Genomic DNA, 18,507 nt, shown 5'->3' on the forward strand with positions numbered 1-18,507 from the left:
GGCAATTTGCGCTGGCTATCGGCTGAGCTCTGTGTCTTCAGCAGGTGTCCAAACTTCTCTGCATGATGGCTAAAGTTATTCCAAGAGGGATAAGAGTTGAAGCTGCTGCAAGATCTGTTATAGCTTAAGCTTGGAAGTCACATAATGTTATTTCTGCTGCATTCTGTTGACCAGAGCAAGTCAAGAAGTCAGCCCTGTGTGAAGGATAGAGAAAAATACAGCTGGAGCTTCCGAGTTGCATTTCAAAGGGGCATGCTTTAAAAGAATGAATAATCATGGCCAGTTTCTGCAGTTTACTACACTGCATCTGCTTCCCATCTTCATGTACTTCCATTGAAATCCTTCTCCCCCTGCAATAGCTTTTTAAAGGTCTCAGCATTTTATTTTAGTTAATTCATTATCATTGATTCAACATTTCTTGAAAGGCCTGTCTCAGCTTCCATAATATTTTTCCAGGTCAGATTTCCACATATCCACAATGGTTATTTATGAGACATGATTTTGAAAATTTCTTACTGTCTTGATTGATCTTCTGTCAATTACTTCTAGTTCATTAATATCAGCATATTAGTAAACACCGATGACCCAGATAGGTATTTCTGCCTGAAGACTTTATAACTTTAATTCAAGAAACAATGCAGAAAAGTAATTTGATGAATTGGTAGGTTGAATTAGGTTCTCCTGAAAATACATGTTCTTAATTTCCCTTTTGGCATGAATCTATAATGCAGGATTTCTTGAAGATGTTTTAATTAAGGTGTGGCCCAACTAAATGAGATTAGGCCTTAATCTGATCATGGGAATCCTTTAAAAGCAGAAGAAATTCAGACATAGAAAGCTACAGGGAGAAGCAAGAAGCCAATAATCAATGGAACCCAGAAGGGATAGGAGAGGATATTGCCATGTAAAGAAAAAGCCAAGGAATCCAAGGATTGCCAGCCAGCCGGAACACTGCTGATCCAGAAGGAAACAAGACTTCAGCTTCCAAAACCAAGAGATAATAAATTTCTGTGGTTTAAGACAACCCACTTTGTGGTATATGTCTTAGCATACTGAAAAACTAAGGCAATGTGATAGAAACATTCTGAAATAGAATTCAGAAAACCTGGGTTCTTGTCTAGACTAAGCTACTTTTTAGGCATGTGACACTGGGTATACTGATCTCTAAGGTCCATGGCTTATTTATCAACAATATGAGAATAAAATATGTACTGTGAAATTGAACAGATATTATCCCTCTCGGTTTACAGAGCTCAAAGTTACATATGCGAGCATTGACATACCCACTTCTTCCGTAATTTAACCATTGTATCTTACATATAGCAGTACTAAATACCATACATTTGTAACAATTATCTTTTCTAAGAAGTTTTCTATGGCCCACATGTTCCTTAAGCAATCCCTCTCTTCTCTGGGCAGTCTAGTCATTTATAGATACTAATATTGCATTTAAGGAATCACATTGCAATTATTAGATTAAGAACTTTTTAAGAGTAGCAATCATATATTCATTTCTTTATGAAAGATTTTGTTAGCTCTGTTTACTTAATAAATATATATATAAATATATAAATAATGTTAAATATAGAAAATAAAATAAATTTATCCAGAGAGTAAAGTGATTGAATAACATTTCATGTTGCTTTTAGGGTGACCAGTTAATTCAGTAAATTTTGAGGAAAAAATTCTTTTGTAATAAATATAACTATTGGACATGTTTTTATAATTTCAGTTACAAACTAACAAAGCATCATTCATTTAATGGGCTCCAAACAAGAAGAATATAATAGGATTTTAAAGTTCTAACATGCAATATTTGTATACTCTAGAACAGTCATTTCAATTTGAGGTATAAACTGAAATTTCAACTAGTCATAGAAAAGAAAACACATTAACTTCAGAAACCAAAAAAAAAAAAAATTGACAGCAACACAGTTGAAACTTTTACTTTGGTTGGTATTTCATTTTCCACAGTGGGACATGAGGAGGAGGGCAAGAGGATCATAAAAGTCTACTTTTCTAGGGTCTGTTACAGAAGACTATAGAAAATGTGTATCTGGGAGAAGAAATGATAGACATGTCTAGTACACGTTAAAAATTTGGAAAGTAAAGAAAAGATATAAGGAGAAATTTGAATAAACTATAATCCCTATCCTTAATAAATTCATGATTAGCATTGCATTGTATTTCCTGTCAGTCTTTGTATATATATTTTTACAATTATGATCATGTGCATGTGTATATACACACATGCAGATTTATATATATTTTTTGATCTAGCATAAATATTTTCATATCGTTAAAAACTATAGGCTTAAAAAAAGGCTAAAAGAATCTATAAGCTTTTCTAAATATAGAATTGTCATATGATCCAGCAATCCTACTAGGTTATATACTCACAAAAACTGAAAGCAGGGACACGAAAGACATTTGCACACTGATGCTCATAGTGGCACTATTCACAACTGCCAAAAGATGGTAACAACCCAAGTGCCTAACTGTGAATGGACAAACAAAACTGATGAATGGACAAACATATACCATTTGTATATAGTATATATTATATTCCATAATAATGGAATATTATTCAGTTGTAAGAAGGAATAAAGTCCTAATGTGCGTGACAACATGGACGAAACTTGGGGACACTATGTTGAGTGAAATAAGCCAGACACAAAAGGGCAAATACTTTATATGGTCTCACTAATATGAACTAATTATAATGGAGCAACTTTTGTAGCTAAAATCTAGAGTATCAGGAGCTAGAAAATGGATAGAAAATAGGAAGCTGATGCTTAATTTGTCCAGAATTTCTAATAAGATTGATTATAATGTTCTGAAGTGGATAGAGGTAATGGTAGCACATTAGTATAGGAATACCTTAGAACACTGAATTATGGGTATAATTATGGTTGGAAGGGAAAGTTGAGGTTTGTGTATGTCACTAGAAGGAAAGCTAGAGTACAAAACATGAGACCATATAGCATAATGAACCTTGTTGTAGATGATGACTGCAGTTAGTTGCACAGATATAAGAATGTTCTTACATGAACTAGAAAAAACTTATGTTGCTATTTCAAGGTGCTAATGATAGGGTGGTATATAGAGAAAAAGCAACGTGGTAGCCAAGGAGGCCCCCTCCTAACAGGAATGAAATTCCAGGCAGATAACAGTCTGCTTGATCAGGACAAAGGTCAAGAAAGAAAATGGCCTCCCCCAAGGGAAAAGAATGTAATCACAGATGTAAAATGGCCCTGATGATATCTTATTTTTAAACATTAATCTTAGTAAAACATCAGCTCTTAAGCTCCTTTAATGATTATAGTAGAGGTCAGATGTCCTCATACTACATGGAATGTCTTTGTTCTAAAATCATATACACATTTCCCCTTGCAATCCTGTCCCTTTGCAGAGCAATATCCCTCCAGACCACCACCGCCAGAGACTTCCACCTATTTGTAAGTCCTAATAAATCTATGTCTACTTCTATGCCTGGCATGTTTTTCAGTCTCGCAGCAGCACCAGCTCATGGTCTTCACAACCATGATCTGGGCCTGAACTTAAAAACAATTAATGCAAACTACAGACTATAGTTAACAGTAACATAATATTCTTGCATCAGTTGTAACAAAGACTATACCAAACCTAAGTCTCAATAATAGGGGGTGGTACAAGGAGTATAGGGTTTTTGTTTTTGAGCAATGAGAATGTTCTCAAATTGACTGTGGTCATGAATGCACAACTCTGTGCTTATACCAAGAGCCTCTGACTTTCACTTTGAATGGGTTATATGGCATGTGAATGAAACTGTTTATAAAAACAAAAACCAACCAAATAAACTATAGGCTTCTGATTGACTGATTGATGAAGATAGCAGCATAAGATGCTCCCGAGTGCTGTTCCCCCAAAGAATCTTTGAAAAACTAGCAAAAACTGACAAAGCCACGTACTTCAGAACTCTGGAAAACAGTTATTCTGGAAAACAGTTGAGCAAGTGCTGAATTAAGAAAATGCAGCTTCAAAAACTTGATAGGACAAGCTTGTGGAAACCTTGCTGGGCCATCTCCCAACCCATCCCCAATGAGGTTTGAAGCCAGTCTGTACTCCCACCATGTGTATTTGGCTCTTTAACAAAGGGAGCAGAGTAATCCCTATGTTCATACTGGTGTTTTTATGTTGATGCCAGTCTATCAAGTAGCACCCTCAAAGATGGTACTGGGAAACAACTCTGCACTACCCTCCAAGAACTGTACTCCAGCAGAAGCAGTTTGCTGCCAACTAAAGCAACATAAGAAACAAATCAAGCAACAAGTCAAGTCGCCTGAGAGAAGTGATTACCTGCTTTAAGTCATACAATAGCACACCTATGTGGGGGAATTGCCGATCTCATAATGTGTGGAATGGGCATTTGGCTTCCTGTAAATGGAGGAATGTCTACAACTGCAAGACCAGGAAACATGCAGGCTGAGAAATGATGAATAGGACACCCACTTTGCCTCAGGCTGATATTCTAGATAGGAGGGCTAACCTTTGAAGAAAAGTACCAGAAAATGCAGAGCCAATTTTCGAAGACTATTAAAGGTGGTTTCTTTTTTTGCTTGTGGTTCATTTGCTTTTGTTAGCTCCTGACCCTCAAGAAAATCCCTTTCATATCATCAACTGGATACAAATTTAAGGAATAGTTGAGGGAATAAATCCCAGTGCCAACACTTTAAAATATTAAAGTGTACCATGTTCAACAAAGTTTACAAGACAAAGAAAAAGGAAATGATGGACAATTCAAAGGAAAAGGATAAAAATCCAGAAACCACCAACAAAGTATCTTTGTTAACATATCAGGCAAAGATATAAAAAACTGACACTCAATATGCTCAAGGATGTAAAGAAAAATACAAAGAACTAAAGGATATCAGGGAAACACTGAATGAACAATATGAGAATCATAATAATTACCTAGAAAGTTTAAAAGTAAGCAAACAACTATGTGAATTGAAGACTGAAATAACTGAAATGAAATATTCCCTAGAGGCTTTCAACAGAAAACTGGCATTTCAGAAGAAAGACAATTGAAATGTTGCAGGTTGAGGAGCGTAGAGAAAAATAAATGAAAGAAGTGAACCGAGATGAGGAACCTCTGGGACACCATCAAGCATACCAATATATGCATTATGGGAGTCACAGAAGGTGAAGAAAGAGAGAAGAGGAAAAAAGGCACATTCAAAGAAATAATGGCAGAAACTTATCAAAATCAAGAAAAGACATGAATGTGCACATTCAAGAAGCCCAGCGAACCCCTTAGAGCAAAGACCTGACAAGAACATAACCAGACACATCGTTGTCAAACTGTTGAATGCCAAGGACAAGGGCAGAGTTGTCACAAAGCTACCACACTAATGCAAAGCATTAATAATGGGAGAAACTGTTGTGAGTGATGGTGTCATGGTTAGGGACAGGTGTCAACTTGGCCAAGTTGTGGTACCTGTTCATCTGATTGGGCAAGCGCTGGCCTGTCTGTTGCAATGAGGACATTTCATAGGATTAGATCATGATCACGTCAGCTACATCCACAGCTGATTCCATTTGTAATCAGCCAAAGGGGAGTGTCTTCTGCAATTAGTGATGCTAAATCCAATCATGGGAAGCCTTTTAAGGAGGACTCAGAGGAGACAGGTTGCATTCCTGCTTTGGCTGGTGAGCCTCTCCTGTGGAGTTCATCCAGGCCATCCATCGGAGGCATCGGCTTCGCAGCCTGCCCTGTGGATTTTGGACTCTGCGTTTCTACGGTCACGTGAGACACTTTCATAAATTTTATATTTGCAAGTGTTCCCTGTTGATTCTGTTTCTCTAGAGAACCCTAACTAATACAGATGGTATATAGGAACTCTATTTTCTGCATGATAGTTCTATAAGTGTACAACTTCTTTAATGAAAATTTTTTAAGTTTAAAACCAAATTATACATGACCACATCATATTAAATTGTATGAGTATGTAATTAACCAATCCTCTAACATTGCAAACATAGTTTGTGTCTATATTACATATGTATTGTTTATGAATATCTTTGTTCCTAAAGTTTTATTTGCATTTTATATTTTAATCTCTTATTTTGTGGATTCCTAGAAATATGTAGTAACTAGGTCATGAAAACTTCTCTGGAAAGATCATTTTACAATCCTGCCTGTTTTATTCCATTTTATTCATGATCTAATGATGAGTTAAGGAAAAATAACAGCTCTTAAAATACGAGACTTGGTGAAATTTAAATCCGACTCCAAGGAGAGAAATCTGGATTTCTTCTTTCATCCTTACTAGACTTTTCTTCTATGAAATACAGGAGATTATGAAGAAGTATTAGTCCCTTGCTTGTGACAGATCTATTCATGGAGACAATAATCATTTGCAACAATAATTTTCACTCAATCTTCTCAACATAGCCTATACATAACCTGATGAATCCTTTCAGTATTAGTGGTGCTGTAGATAACAACCTATGCTTTTACAGCAGAAAGCTATTTATGACCTTTCTCATGCTTTATACTAAGATTGAACTATGCAACTTAGTCTAAATTAATTTCTCATCAATGATTGACACTATACTCTGTGTCCTAATTCTGTATATTCATGTCTAGTAATTATAAGCTTTATAATTGATGATTTGCCCAGAAGAACCTCCTTAGAAGGAGAACCATTAGAATAAAGATTGAAGGCTTGGCTTGGGAGCTTCAAAATGGAAACATTTCTCCCTCATTGCTTCTTTATCAATTATAGCATTAGCCCCACTATAGTCTGCCTTCCCTATAGATAAGATTTATTGAGATAAACAGTTATAAAAAAAGTCCCTGCTTTCTGATGGAACTCAATCTAGAGCATTCTAACTTTCTTAGACTTTCCCCCAAATCATTCAGCCAAAGTCCAAATACTACTGAAAAGCCCCATGTTCTCTGTAGTATGCATTCTCCCTCACTGTAAATGCATAATAAACCTGACTCATTCAACTATAAGTGTGTTCCTGGTGGGTTTTGACTGGAGGGCATTGACAGTACATAAAAGTTGTCAACCTACTCATATTTTCTTTACTTTTGTCCAATAACAGTTTTTTATCCATTTTGTCGAAAAGTGAGGTCACTTTAAAAATGCCATAGTTGGTCCTCTAACATTAAAGTTTCAAAAAAATTTGCATAATTTTTATAGTTTCAGAAAATTCAGTTCTGCCTTTTCATTTAGTGATTGTACCACATATTCCTTTTATTTGCTAATATCCCTCAAATGCTGTGTACCAAACAAATACTCTTGGTTAGCATTAAATTTATTTGAGGTAAGTTCATTTAAAAAGATAATTAGAGGCACGTTCGGAATGGGAAGGCACCATTTAATACCATGCTGAGACAATTAATGGTTTGCAATTTTAGAATACAATGTGAAAAGTTTATAATGCTGTAATTTTTAACAGGATAAAACTAGATATAGTTAGTTACACTAATTTCCATATTGAACTGCTGCCTAGAAGAATTGTTTAATCACCAGTTCCAAGGACAGTAATATTTAACAGAATAAACATTTAAGTAAATGGAGCTTTTTAGTGCTCTATCAATTGAAAATTCATTTATTAGGGAAAACTTTCTCGAGAATTCCTTTCTCACTATCTCATCTAACCCAATTAACTGGTTTTGGCATTGTTTTTTCCCTAAATTGCTATTTCAAAATGTCAAGGAGAGGAAAAACAAATAATATTACCATTATCTTTGTTGCAAATACAATGTTTCATCTATCAAAAATCGATTTATGCTTATCTCCTACTCTGTCATAAAATTTACCTATAACAGCAATTTGAGAAAATTATGGTAATCAATAATTTACGTAGACAGTGTTATGTTCAATGGAGGTGTCAAAATTTCATACGAGGTTAAATTTATTTTTAAGTCAACTAGAACTTTTAAATTAACTGTTATGTATCAGAGCCCTTATTCAAAGCATAAGGAAATAGGAGAAATACACTTGTTCTTCAAAGTGCTTTCAACAAGACTTGTTACTCTTAGTTAAAAATGGTTTAGAATTTGCCTTACAGGCAAGTTATTGAAAATTACTACAGTATATTTATTGAGCACTTACCAAAAATCAAGCATTGCTTAAGTGCTTCATATGGATTAATAATTTAATTATCGCAAAAACCCTATAAGGCAAAGTGACAGAGCTGCTAACTGCTCACCCAAACCATGGCCTTTTCTTTCTTTGCTGATAGTTTGATATCCCCCAGTTTCCCTTAGAAATAGTCACATGACAGTTCTAGCTCTGGAATGATCAGTGTCCCTTCTAGGTCTCGTCCATAAAACACTCCCACATGTGATTCTCCATACTCTTGTTCTTTTTCCTCTTGTTGACAGGAACAAAAATGATTCCTAGGACAACCTTGGTAGCCATTTGTTAAAAATGGAGCACATCTTATGTCACTGAAATCGGATTTCTGCTATATGTCAAACCTAATCATAACTGATGCAGTTATAATATTATATGTGTGATAAGGTCTTTTAATTATTAGAGCAATAGTCTCCTTAAAATGGCTCCTAATCATATTCTGCATCATATTATTTATTATTTAACTTTTCCTCTTGTCGTTTTTCACTGCAGATTTTTAGAATTATATCATTTTTAAATCTTCACAGCAGAATTCTGTGTACATAAATATTTGGATGTATCAATAAATAAATGAAATAGTATTTGCTGCATATACTCCCTCTAAATTCTAAAATAGTTGGAAGAGTAGTAAACCAGAGATTAAAAGAAGCACCAGTAAATGAAAGTGTATGTAAAAAATTAGAAGGGCAATTTTGGTGGTTTGATGCTATTATGCAACTCAGAAAAAGAGATCATGCTCTTTTAACCCATTCCTGTGGGTGCCTATTGTGGGTTGGACCTTTTGGTTAGGTTATTTCAATTGAGATATGACCTTTCTATTTCAGGAGAGATCTTGATTCTCTTGTGGAGTCCCTTATAAGAGGATAAAACAGTACAGTAATTAAGAGGTGAAATAGAGAGAAGCTCACAGAAAAGGTTCCAGAGAAGCTGAGAGACAGGCACATACACAGGAGCTGAGAGAGGAAGCCACTGAAGCCAAAGGCTGAAAGTCGTGAAACCTGGGAGAGAAGGAACAGCAGATGCCAACCATGTACCTTCTCACGTGAGACAGGTGTCCCAGATGCCAGCAGCCTGTCTTTGGAGTCCAGGTATCATCCTGTTGATGTCTTTTTTTTTTTTATTAATTAAAAAAAATTAACTAACACAACATTTAGAAGTCATTCCATTCTACATATACAATCAGTAATTCTTAATATCATCACATAGATGCATATTCATCATTTCTTAGTACATTTGCATCGATGTCTTAATTTGAACATTTTCATAGCCTAAGAACTGTAAATTGCAAGTTATTAAATCTCCATTATAAAATCCAACCCATTTCTTTTATATTGTATTTTATCAGTTTTACCAAATCAAAACAGGTAATTATAGACCAAATCCTTGCAGTATTGCTTTCCCTTTTAGTTTATTAAGCACAGAGAATGACTTAGTTTGTTAAGAATGATGGTTAAAGATTTCAACTTGAGATTTCAGTTTTTTTGTTTTGTTTTATTTTATTTTTTTACCAGAAAGTAGTTTTTTTGGTGGGCACAAGTCAGCCTTCATGAGTACAGGGCCTGCCGCTTGTCCAAGGGTCACAATTGGGTGTTTGTGTGTGTGTGTGTGTGTGTGTGTATACCCCACAGCCATCTAGGATGAGGCACTTCTCAGCCACCATGTCTTTGAATTTTTCAGCCTTAAACTTGGCAAAGCCCCACTTCTTGGAGATAAGGATTTTTTGCTGCCAGGAAATTGGAACTTGGCCCTGTGCAGTGCCTGCTCTTTGTTTTGAGATTGGTTCAGAGGAACTTGGTAGAGGCAGACCTTGCCCATAACACTCCAGGGTTTTCCAAAGGCACCTTGCATACTTGTCTGGAGCCTAGACTGGGTACGGCACAGGTGAGACAGGACCATCAACAGGAAAGGGCTCTCTTCAAGGTCCCTAAGGACAAACCATACAAGGAACAGACTTGTAACACTACCAAGGAGGCTGCTCTCTGCAATCATTGCATAATGGGCTCTCCCGGAGGGAGCGGGATGGTTGGCTTAATTGGCTGTGGAGAGATTTCATCTCTAAAGAGAATATTATTGTTGTTATTTAAGGTGCTATCTCTCTTATCTATAAATTGTTTAGATGCTCTAAAAATTGTATTGCCTTTTGATAATTTCTTCATGGCTTTATTAGACAAATTGTATTAAGGTAAAACTATAAAAATTGGAGCAAATGACATACAGGTAAGGATTTTTAAAAGGATAAAGGTCAAGATAAAATGGTCACCCTTCAAAAGTCAGTTAATTCCTTTTATGCTGGAGATACAAGGGTCCACTTGAATTCTAATTCTAAACATTATCTAAGCCTTTTTTAGCATCTTTGACAGGGAATAGCAAAGAATCGATGACTAAATGATCATAGCTCTTGAAATTGGCACAAAATCTTAAACTTCTGTTATGAAGCTAACTTGCTTTAGAGATACAAAGAGGGCCAAAATATGTGGCAGTATATTATACTCTTTTAAATCACAGGATACCTAACTTCTGTGGGAGCTGTAGGATGTTGGGAAGAGATATGAACATAAAGGGTAAGTAGAGCAAGTTGGCTTTTAATCACATATACACTTTTATCTTAATTTTTCAAAACTATTTAGTAGACAGTATATATCTTCATACCATTGCATCAGGAGGTTAGTCATCTCATTCCAAACTTTGATGTTGGGGTGGGGGACAGTTAAAAATGTTCTTGGCAATTATGCAAAGAAATGGAGGATGATGGACCTTTTACTAGTGAAATTAACAGTGAGGGTGAAGGACTCTGGTAAACCAAGTGGCTTCAAAACTTACCTTGAGAAATAGCCGTAGAAAAGAAATGTCCATGCTAGAGAAAAATACAGTGACCTTAAGAAAATCTTTAGAACCAGAAGAGTTCAAGGGACTCCAAAGCAGTGAACTCATTAGTAGCAGTTGCAGAAGAGAAATGGATTAATAGTGGTATGCAACTACAGCATGACAAATGGCAGAAAAGAATGCAATGCCTACAGAATAAAGGGTCAGCAAATCTTTAAGGATTTGAATTTAGTGTCAGCAAAACTATAGGCATACAACAACAGTTGTATCTGCCTGTTACAGATGATATACACACTGTTTAACTGAAACTACATTTGCATTTAGATGTGTTTATGACAAAAACGATGAATAATCAGATGTTTGTCCAATGTGGCAAATTGTTACCTCATATCATCGGATTGAAAATATCCACATTTTTCATATATTAACATATCTGAAATTAGGCTCTATCTTAAAATTATTGTCAACTACGTGTCAGTTGGGACATACTAGCCATTACCTATACCTGTGCATACTTGGCATAGTTATTTATATTTTATTCATAAATATATTTGTGTGTTTTCTTTTTGGAACTATCTGTATTGCTACTGCATACAAAGCATTGCAACTGAAGAAGGAAGAATTTCCAAATCTTTTGAAAGAGATAAAGCATTTCAAAGGAAGAGAAACTGGAATGGCCAAATTTATGCATCACACAAGATTATTGTTAGGGTCTTGAAACATCAATTTGTTAAAAACATCAGTATTTTAAAGCAGCCATATACTGGTTGATCCTATTGAGGTCATAAAAGAAAGACACTATCCCCTGTTGAATTAACTTATTTAATAGGCAGGAGAAAGAAGACCTACCTCATTATCATAATAATGACTTGTAATTATTAAATGCTTTCAGTTATTGAGCAGTGTGGTGAATGCTCTACTGAGGCTACCTCCTTTAATCCTGACACGGATCTATATAAATTATCTTTTCATTAAGCAAATGACAGTAAAAATGAGGGCACGTACTTTGTGTGTAGTGGAGCTCAGATTTTAACTCGGGCAATCTGGCTCCAAAACCTGTGCTCTTCACTGCTATACCATACAATGAGACTGTATCCTATAGTGATTAAAGTGTATATACTGAAGTCTGATTGCTTGGTCTTAACTCCAACTGTGCCACTAACCAGTTGTATGCCCTTATGGAAGTTACTTCACTTCTTTCTGTCTTAACTGTCTTCTCTGTAAAATGATGATATAAATAGTACTGATAATATTTCCCTCTTCAAAATATTGTAGGGATTAAATAAGTTAATTTATAAAATATTTAGGACACTGTTGCCTATTTGTTTAGCATTGTCTAAATGCTTGCTATTGTTATAGTACCTTCTTTATATAATGATTGGGAATATCTGTTATGAGTTAATCTAGCTTTTTTTTTTTTAAGTTCTCTGCTGCCTATGCTCATTTTCATTAGAACACCAAATAAGATGGCTCATTTCCAATTGTCCTGTTTAACGGAAGAATTATTATTAAAGAACAACATTTTATTTAATGAATTTAACCACATTAATCCTAATTTTAAATTGGTATCCAATGGATTGTTTTTCTTTTTGATGGCAGGAAATTCAAGTTTAAAATCATTAACTTGTATTCCCTTCTTGTGAAACTAGATTTGGATACTCTAAAATTTTCTTCACATTGTTAAAAAAGGATTTTAATGGAAGAATATGTAGAAAGTTTTAAAAGGACACTTGAAATATCACAAGGACAGATTACTGTTGAAATATTTTTAATGATGTACTCATGTTCCAAGAATTATCATATTGAAATAAACTCTTCTTAATAGAGCTAAGTTATTTGTTTTGGCCCTAAAAATTGCCCACACTGTTGTGAGTATTAGAAGATCACCTAATATATAATAGAGGACTACAGTGTCACAGACCTGGATTTTAATCCTACTTCTGTGAATTACTTGTTGCATGGCTTTGAGAAAACTGCTATCCTTTCTGGTCTTCTATTTCTTAATAGGCACTGAATAAATTTCTATTTTATAGGCCTGTTATGAGAATTAAATGAGTAACATAAAACATCTAGAACAGGGACTAAAAAATGTTTAACTTTACTGTTCTACTCCCACCCATCCTCTACAACTGTGTTTATGCAAAGACTAGGGCCACTGTTAGGGTATGGAAAACCAGGAAACTATTTTGGCGGGACCCATTACCAAAATAAAAATTTGATTAAAATATACTACAGAGAGGTGGAGGTGGCAGTTAGTGAGGTGTAGAATTTAGTTCATCCTCCAGAGAAGCTAATAAATAGCCAGGAACAGTACAGAAAAACTGCTGGGGAACAGCAGTGACCAGACACATAGCGTACAACCAGTCTTGACCGGGTGTAACAGCTGAGATTCCACACAGAACTGTAAGTTCCCCAAGCCACAGAGCCACAGAGGCCACTGCTCCTCATACAAGGGCACAGCAGGCTGGTTCCCTGAGGGGCAAGGAAATAGACCTTTCTAGCAGCAAGAGTTTAGCACAACCAAGCTCCAATTGCAGAATTAATTAACAAATTATGACTACTGAAAATAGGCCCCCAGCCCAAATAAACCTGGAATAAGCACTAAAGGTACTAGAAGTTTTGCCAGGCAGAGAGGGGGTGGAGTTGATGAAAAAAAAAAAAACAGGCTTTTTGAGTTGGACAGCACAAAATACTGGGAAAGGGCTGGACCCCAAGGAAAGGGGGCACATAGAGCCTGGAAATACATAGAGCCACGAACCAACTTGAGCTCTTCATTGACAAACCCAAGGAGCTGGGATCTGGCTCTGAAAAGCCTTTTTTTTTTGCTCATTTTCTTCTCCTTAACAGCTCATTAGATAGAACTGGAAACCCTCTTAGGCTCCAGCTCTGCCCCAGCAAGGGTGGAATTAAGCTTCTCTGGGAGACAAAGTAACTAGCTCGTCTGCTGAAAGGAGTTAATTCCCTAAAAGCTATACCTTCCCCAAGAAAAAGGTGGGGTCCAGCTCCAGTGGAATCACTTCTTCAAGGAATTCAGGCCCCAGGGACTAGAAAACTGAAACAATTAAAGCCATCATATTACTTTACCTCTGTCTCAACCATGCCCCTCACAGGGAGAGTCTGCTGAAGTTAATGGCACCACATCACTTTATGCTGCTGGAAAGGTGCAGGCAGATGAGTGCCACATGCTGGGCAGGATGGGAAAAGCACAGGCTTCATAGGAAAGTCTGTCAACCTGCTGGGTCTCACCCTCAGGGAAAACTGATGCTGGCTACAATTTCCTTCTGAGAAATGGACCTGCTTAGTCAGGGAAAATCTGTCTGGTGTCTATAATATCTGAGGAGACCCTGCTCAAAAAAAGAAAAAAAAAAAGGCTCTGTATAGGCAGGGCAAGAAACAAAAAAATAAGAACTGAAAAATCCTGAAGAGTTAAAGAGAACCTATGCTAGAGGTCTAGAATAAATTGAACTGAATGTCAAAGAACACATAGAAAACAAAGCCATTCAACAAGAAAATCCTAGGTAAAAGAATGAAAACAACCTCCAGAATAAACTAATTAAAGAAATCAAATGCCTAGATACCAAAAAAATAATGCTATACTAGGAAAGTAGAAGATATGGCCCAGTCAAAGGAACAAACCAACACTCTGGATGAGATATAGAAGTTGAAACAACTAATTCAGGATGTTTGAACAGACATGGAAAAATCTCATCAAAAATCAAATCAGTGAATTGAGGAAGGATATAAAGAAGACATTGGATGAACAAAAAAATGAACTCAAATGTTTGAGAAAACAAATCACAGACCGTATGGGAATGAAAGACAAAACAGAAGAGATTAAAAAAAACAATGGAAACCTATGGCAGTAGATTTGAAGCAGAAGAAAGGATTAGTGAACTAGAGGATCCGTGCATCTGAAATCTGGACACAAAAGAAGATATAGGGAAAAGAATTGGAAAGTATGAGCAGCGTCTCAGATAATTGAATGACAGTATGAAGCGCTGGAATATATTCATGGTTGTGGGTATCCCAGAAGAAGAAGAGAAGGGAAAAGGAGGAGAAAGACTAATAGAGGAAAAAAATCACTGAAAATTTCCCATCTCATATGACAGACATAAAATTACAGATCCAAGAAGTGCAGCATACCCCAAAGAGAATATATCCAAATAGACATACTCCAAGATACTTACTAATCAGATTGGCAAATGTCAAAGGCACAAAGAGAATTTTAAAAGCATCGAGAGAAAAGCAATCCGTCACATACAAGGGAAGCCCAATAAGACAATGTGTAGATTTTTCAGCAGAAACCATGGAGGCAAGAAGGCAGTGGTATGATATATTTAAGATACTAAAAGAGAAAAACTGCCAACCAATAATTCTATATCTAGCAAAATTGTCCTTGAAAAATGAGGGGGAGGTTAAAATATTTTCAGATAAACAATCACCAAGAGAATTTGTGACCAAGAGACTGGCTCTGCAAGCACTACAGGAAGATAGGGAAAGGCAGGAGAGAGAGGTCTAGAGAAGAGTGTAGAAATGAAGACTATCAGTAAAGGAAAAAAGAGAAAAAAATTTGTTATGACACATAAAATCCAAAAGACAGGGTGGGCCATGGTGGCTCAGCAGGCAGAGTTCTTGCCTACCATGCCACAGACATGGTTGTGTTTCCCCGTGCCTGCCCATGCAAAAAAAAAAAAAAAAAGGAATGTAGACTGGCAGAATGTATTAAAAAACAGGACCCATTGATATGTTGTCTATAGGAGACTCATTGTAGACCCAAAGACAAAAATCAAAAATAAGTTGAAAGTGAAAGGTTGGGAAAAGATATTTCACACAAACAACAATTAGAAAAGAGTGGAAGTCACTATACTAATATTAGACAAATAGGCTTCAAATGTAAAACAATGAAAGAGAAAGAAGGACACTATATATTAATAAAAGGAACAATTCCACAAGACATAACAATCATAAATATTTGTGCACCGTACCAGAGTACTGCAAACTATGTGAGGCAAACACTGACATACTGAAAGGAGAAATAGATACCTCTACCATAATAGTTGGAGACTTAAATTTCCCTCTCTTATCAATGGAAAAGTACAAGAAATTGCTAAAAGAAATCTTGGAAGACCTAAATACATGGAAGGGCATACCATGTTCATAGATTGAAAGACTAAATACAGTTAAGATGTCATTTCTACCCAAATTGATTTATAGATTCAATGCAATATGAATTAAAATCCCAACAACTTACTCTGCAGAAACAGAAAAACCAGTAACCAAATTTATTTGGAAGGGAAGGGTGCCCTGAAGAGCTAAAAATATCTTGAGAAAGAAAATGAAGTGGGAGATTTCATGCTATCTGACTTTAGAGCGTATTGCAAAGCTACAGTGGTCAGCATGGTACTGGCATAGAGATAGATATATTGACCAATGGAATCAAATAGAGTGTTCAGAAATAGGCCCTCTCATCTATGGACAATTGATTTTGATAAAGTGGTCAAGCAAATCCACTTGGGACAGAGCAGCCTCTTCAATAAATAAAAGGTGCTTGGAGAACTGGATGTCCATATGCAAAAGAATGAAATAGGGTCCATATCTCACACATATAGAAAAATTAACTCAAAATGGACCATAAAACGTTTAAAAGAAAATGTAGGAAAATATCTCATAAAACTTGTGATAGGAGGTGGCTTCCTAAACCTTACACCCAAATCACAAGTATTGAAATCAGAAATAGATAAAGGGGAATTCCTCAAAATTAAACACTTTTGTGCATCAAAGAAACTTTGTCAAGAAAGTAAAATGACAGCCTACACAATGGGAGACAATATTAGGAAACCATATATTGGATAAGAGTTTAGTATCCAGAATATATAAAGAGATTTTCAACTCAACAACCAAAAGTCAAACAATCCAATTAAAAATGGGCAAAAGACATGAATAGACACTTCTCAGAAGAGGAAATACAAATGGCTTAAAGGCACATGAAAGATGTTCAACCTCACTGGCTATTAGGGGAATGCAAATAAAAACCACAATAAGATATCATCTGAAACCCACTAGAATGACCATAACAACAACAAAAATAAATAGAAAACTACAAGTGCTGGAGAGGATGTGGAGAAAGAGGCCCCCTTATCCACTGTTATTGGGAATATAAAATGGTACAACTGCTCTGGAAGGCAGTTTGGGGATTCCTCAGGAATCTAAGTATAGAATTGCCATATGATCCAGCAATACCATTATTAGGTATATATTCAGACGACCTGAGGGCAAAGACACAAATGGACATTTGCACACCAGTTTTTATAGCAGCATTATTTATGATTGCCCAGCGATGGAAACAGCCCAAATGTCCATCAATGGATGAGTGGCTAAACAAGCTGTGGTTTATACATAAGATGGAATATTACACAGCTGTAAGATAGAATGAAGTCATGAAGCACATAACGTGGATGAACCTTCAGGATATTATGCTGAATAAAATTATCCAGAAACAAAAGGACAAATTCTGTATGGTCTCACTAATAACAACTAACACTAATGAGTGAAGTTTGAGAACTTAAGTTAACACAGGTTATCAGGAGATAGAAATAGAAATATCAGGATATAGGGTGGAGATTGGGCAACTGGTGCTGTAGAAATATAGATTGTGCAACAGGACTGATTGTAAAAACTCAGAAATGGATAGCACAATATCACCTGATTGTACCACGATTAATGTAAATACACTGAGTGAAATTGATTGTGAATCTGATTGAGGGAGAAGGGCTGGGGGCACATATGAAACCAGAAGGAAAGGTAGAGGATAAAGGCAGAGACAGTATAATTTAGGAATGCCTAGAATGGACAATGACAGTGATTAAATGTACTAATAAAAAAACATTTTTGCGAGAGGGAGAACAAATGTATTTCAACATTGCAGGGTGCTGAAAATAGATGATGTATGGGGAAAAATACAATCAATACAAACTAGGATCTATAGTCAATTGTAACATTGTAATGTACTCCCACTGAATGTAACAAAAGCATTATGGGAAAACTAAATGTTGACAGGCAGGGGGCATGGGGGAGGGGCATTGATTCTTTGTGGAAGAAAAGGAAATGTCTTCATATAGATTATGGTGGAAAATACATGTCCATACACTTAGGTTGGATTGCGTGATGTGTGAATAAAACTTTAAAAATGAGCACAGAGAAACAAGTCCTAGAGAAAATGTGGAGAAAGAGATGTATCTATTCACTATCAGCAGGGAAACTGAGAGTTACACTCCTTGGAGGGCAGTGTGGTGGTTCCACAGGAGGCTAGGTGTGGGGTTGCCATATGATCCTGAAACCCCATTACTCAGTATATACCTGGAGGAACTGGGTGTGGGAACACGAGTGTGCATTTGCACACTGGTGTTTCTGACATTTGCAAGCCACAGTGGTTGGAGGTGGCCTAAGTGTACAATGACGGAGGGATAGAATAGGGAAATATGCTGTGTACATACAATGGACTACTGAGCGGCAGCAAGAAGAATTGAAGTTGTGAGGCGTGCAACTAGGT

The 18,507-nt window shown here is 36.1% G+C and overlaps 1 long non-coding RNA gene and 1 other non-coding gene across 16 annotated transcripts in view; one reads left to right on the forward strand and one right to left on the reverse strand.

The window, feature by feature from the left end:
* Positions 1-18,507, forward strand: part of LOC143649946 (uncharacterized) — a 50,990-nt gene that overhangs the window by 23,357 nt on the left and 9,126 nt on the right. For 14 of the 15 annotated variants that reach the window (XR_013159262.1, XR_013159265.1, XR_013159259.1 and 11 more), the window contains 2 exons: positions 8,960-9,223; positions 10,641-10,696. This is a non-coding gene — a long non-coding RNA (uncharacterized LOC143649946). The remainder of the gene's footprint in view (positions 1-8,959; positions 9,224-10,640; positions 10,697-18,507) is intronic. The other variant, XR_013159261.1, reaches the window with a different exon arrangement.
* LOC143651097 (small nucleolar RNA SNORA70) lies at positions 10,043-10,177 on the reverse strand. The gene has a single exon (XR_013159835.1). It is a non-coding gene; the product is annotated as a small nucleolar RNA SNORA70 (small nucleolar RNA).

The sequence above is a fragment of the Tamandua tetradactyla genome, chromosome 11 (assembly GCF_023851605.1).
Source record: "Tamandua tetradactyla isolate mTamTet1 chromosome 11, mTamTet1.pri, whole genome shotgun sequence".
In the NCBI taxonomy this organism is placed as follows: domain Eukaryota; kingdom Metazoa; phylum Chordata; class Mammalia; order Pilosa; family Myrmecophagidae; genus Tamandua; species Tamandua tetradactyla.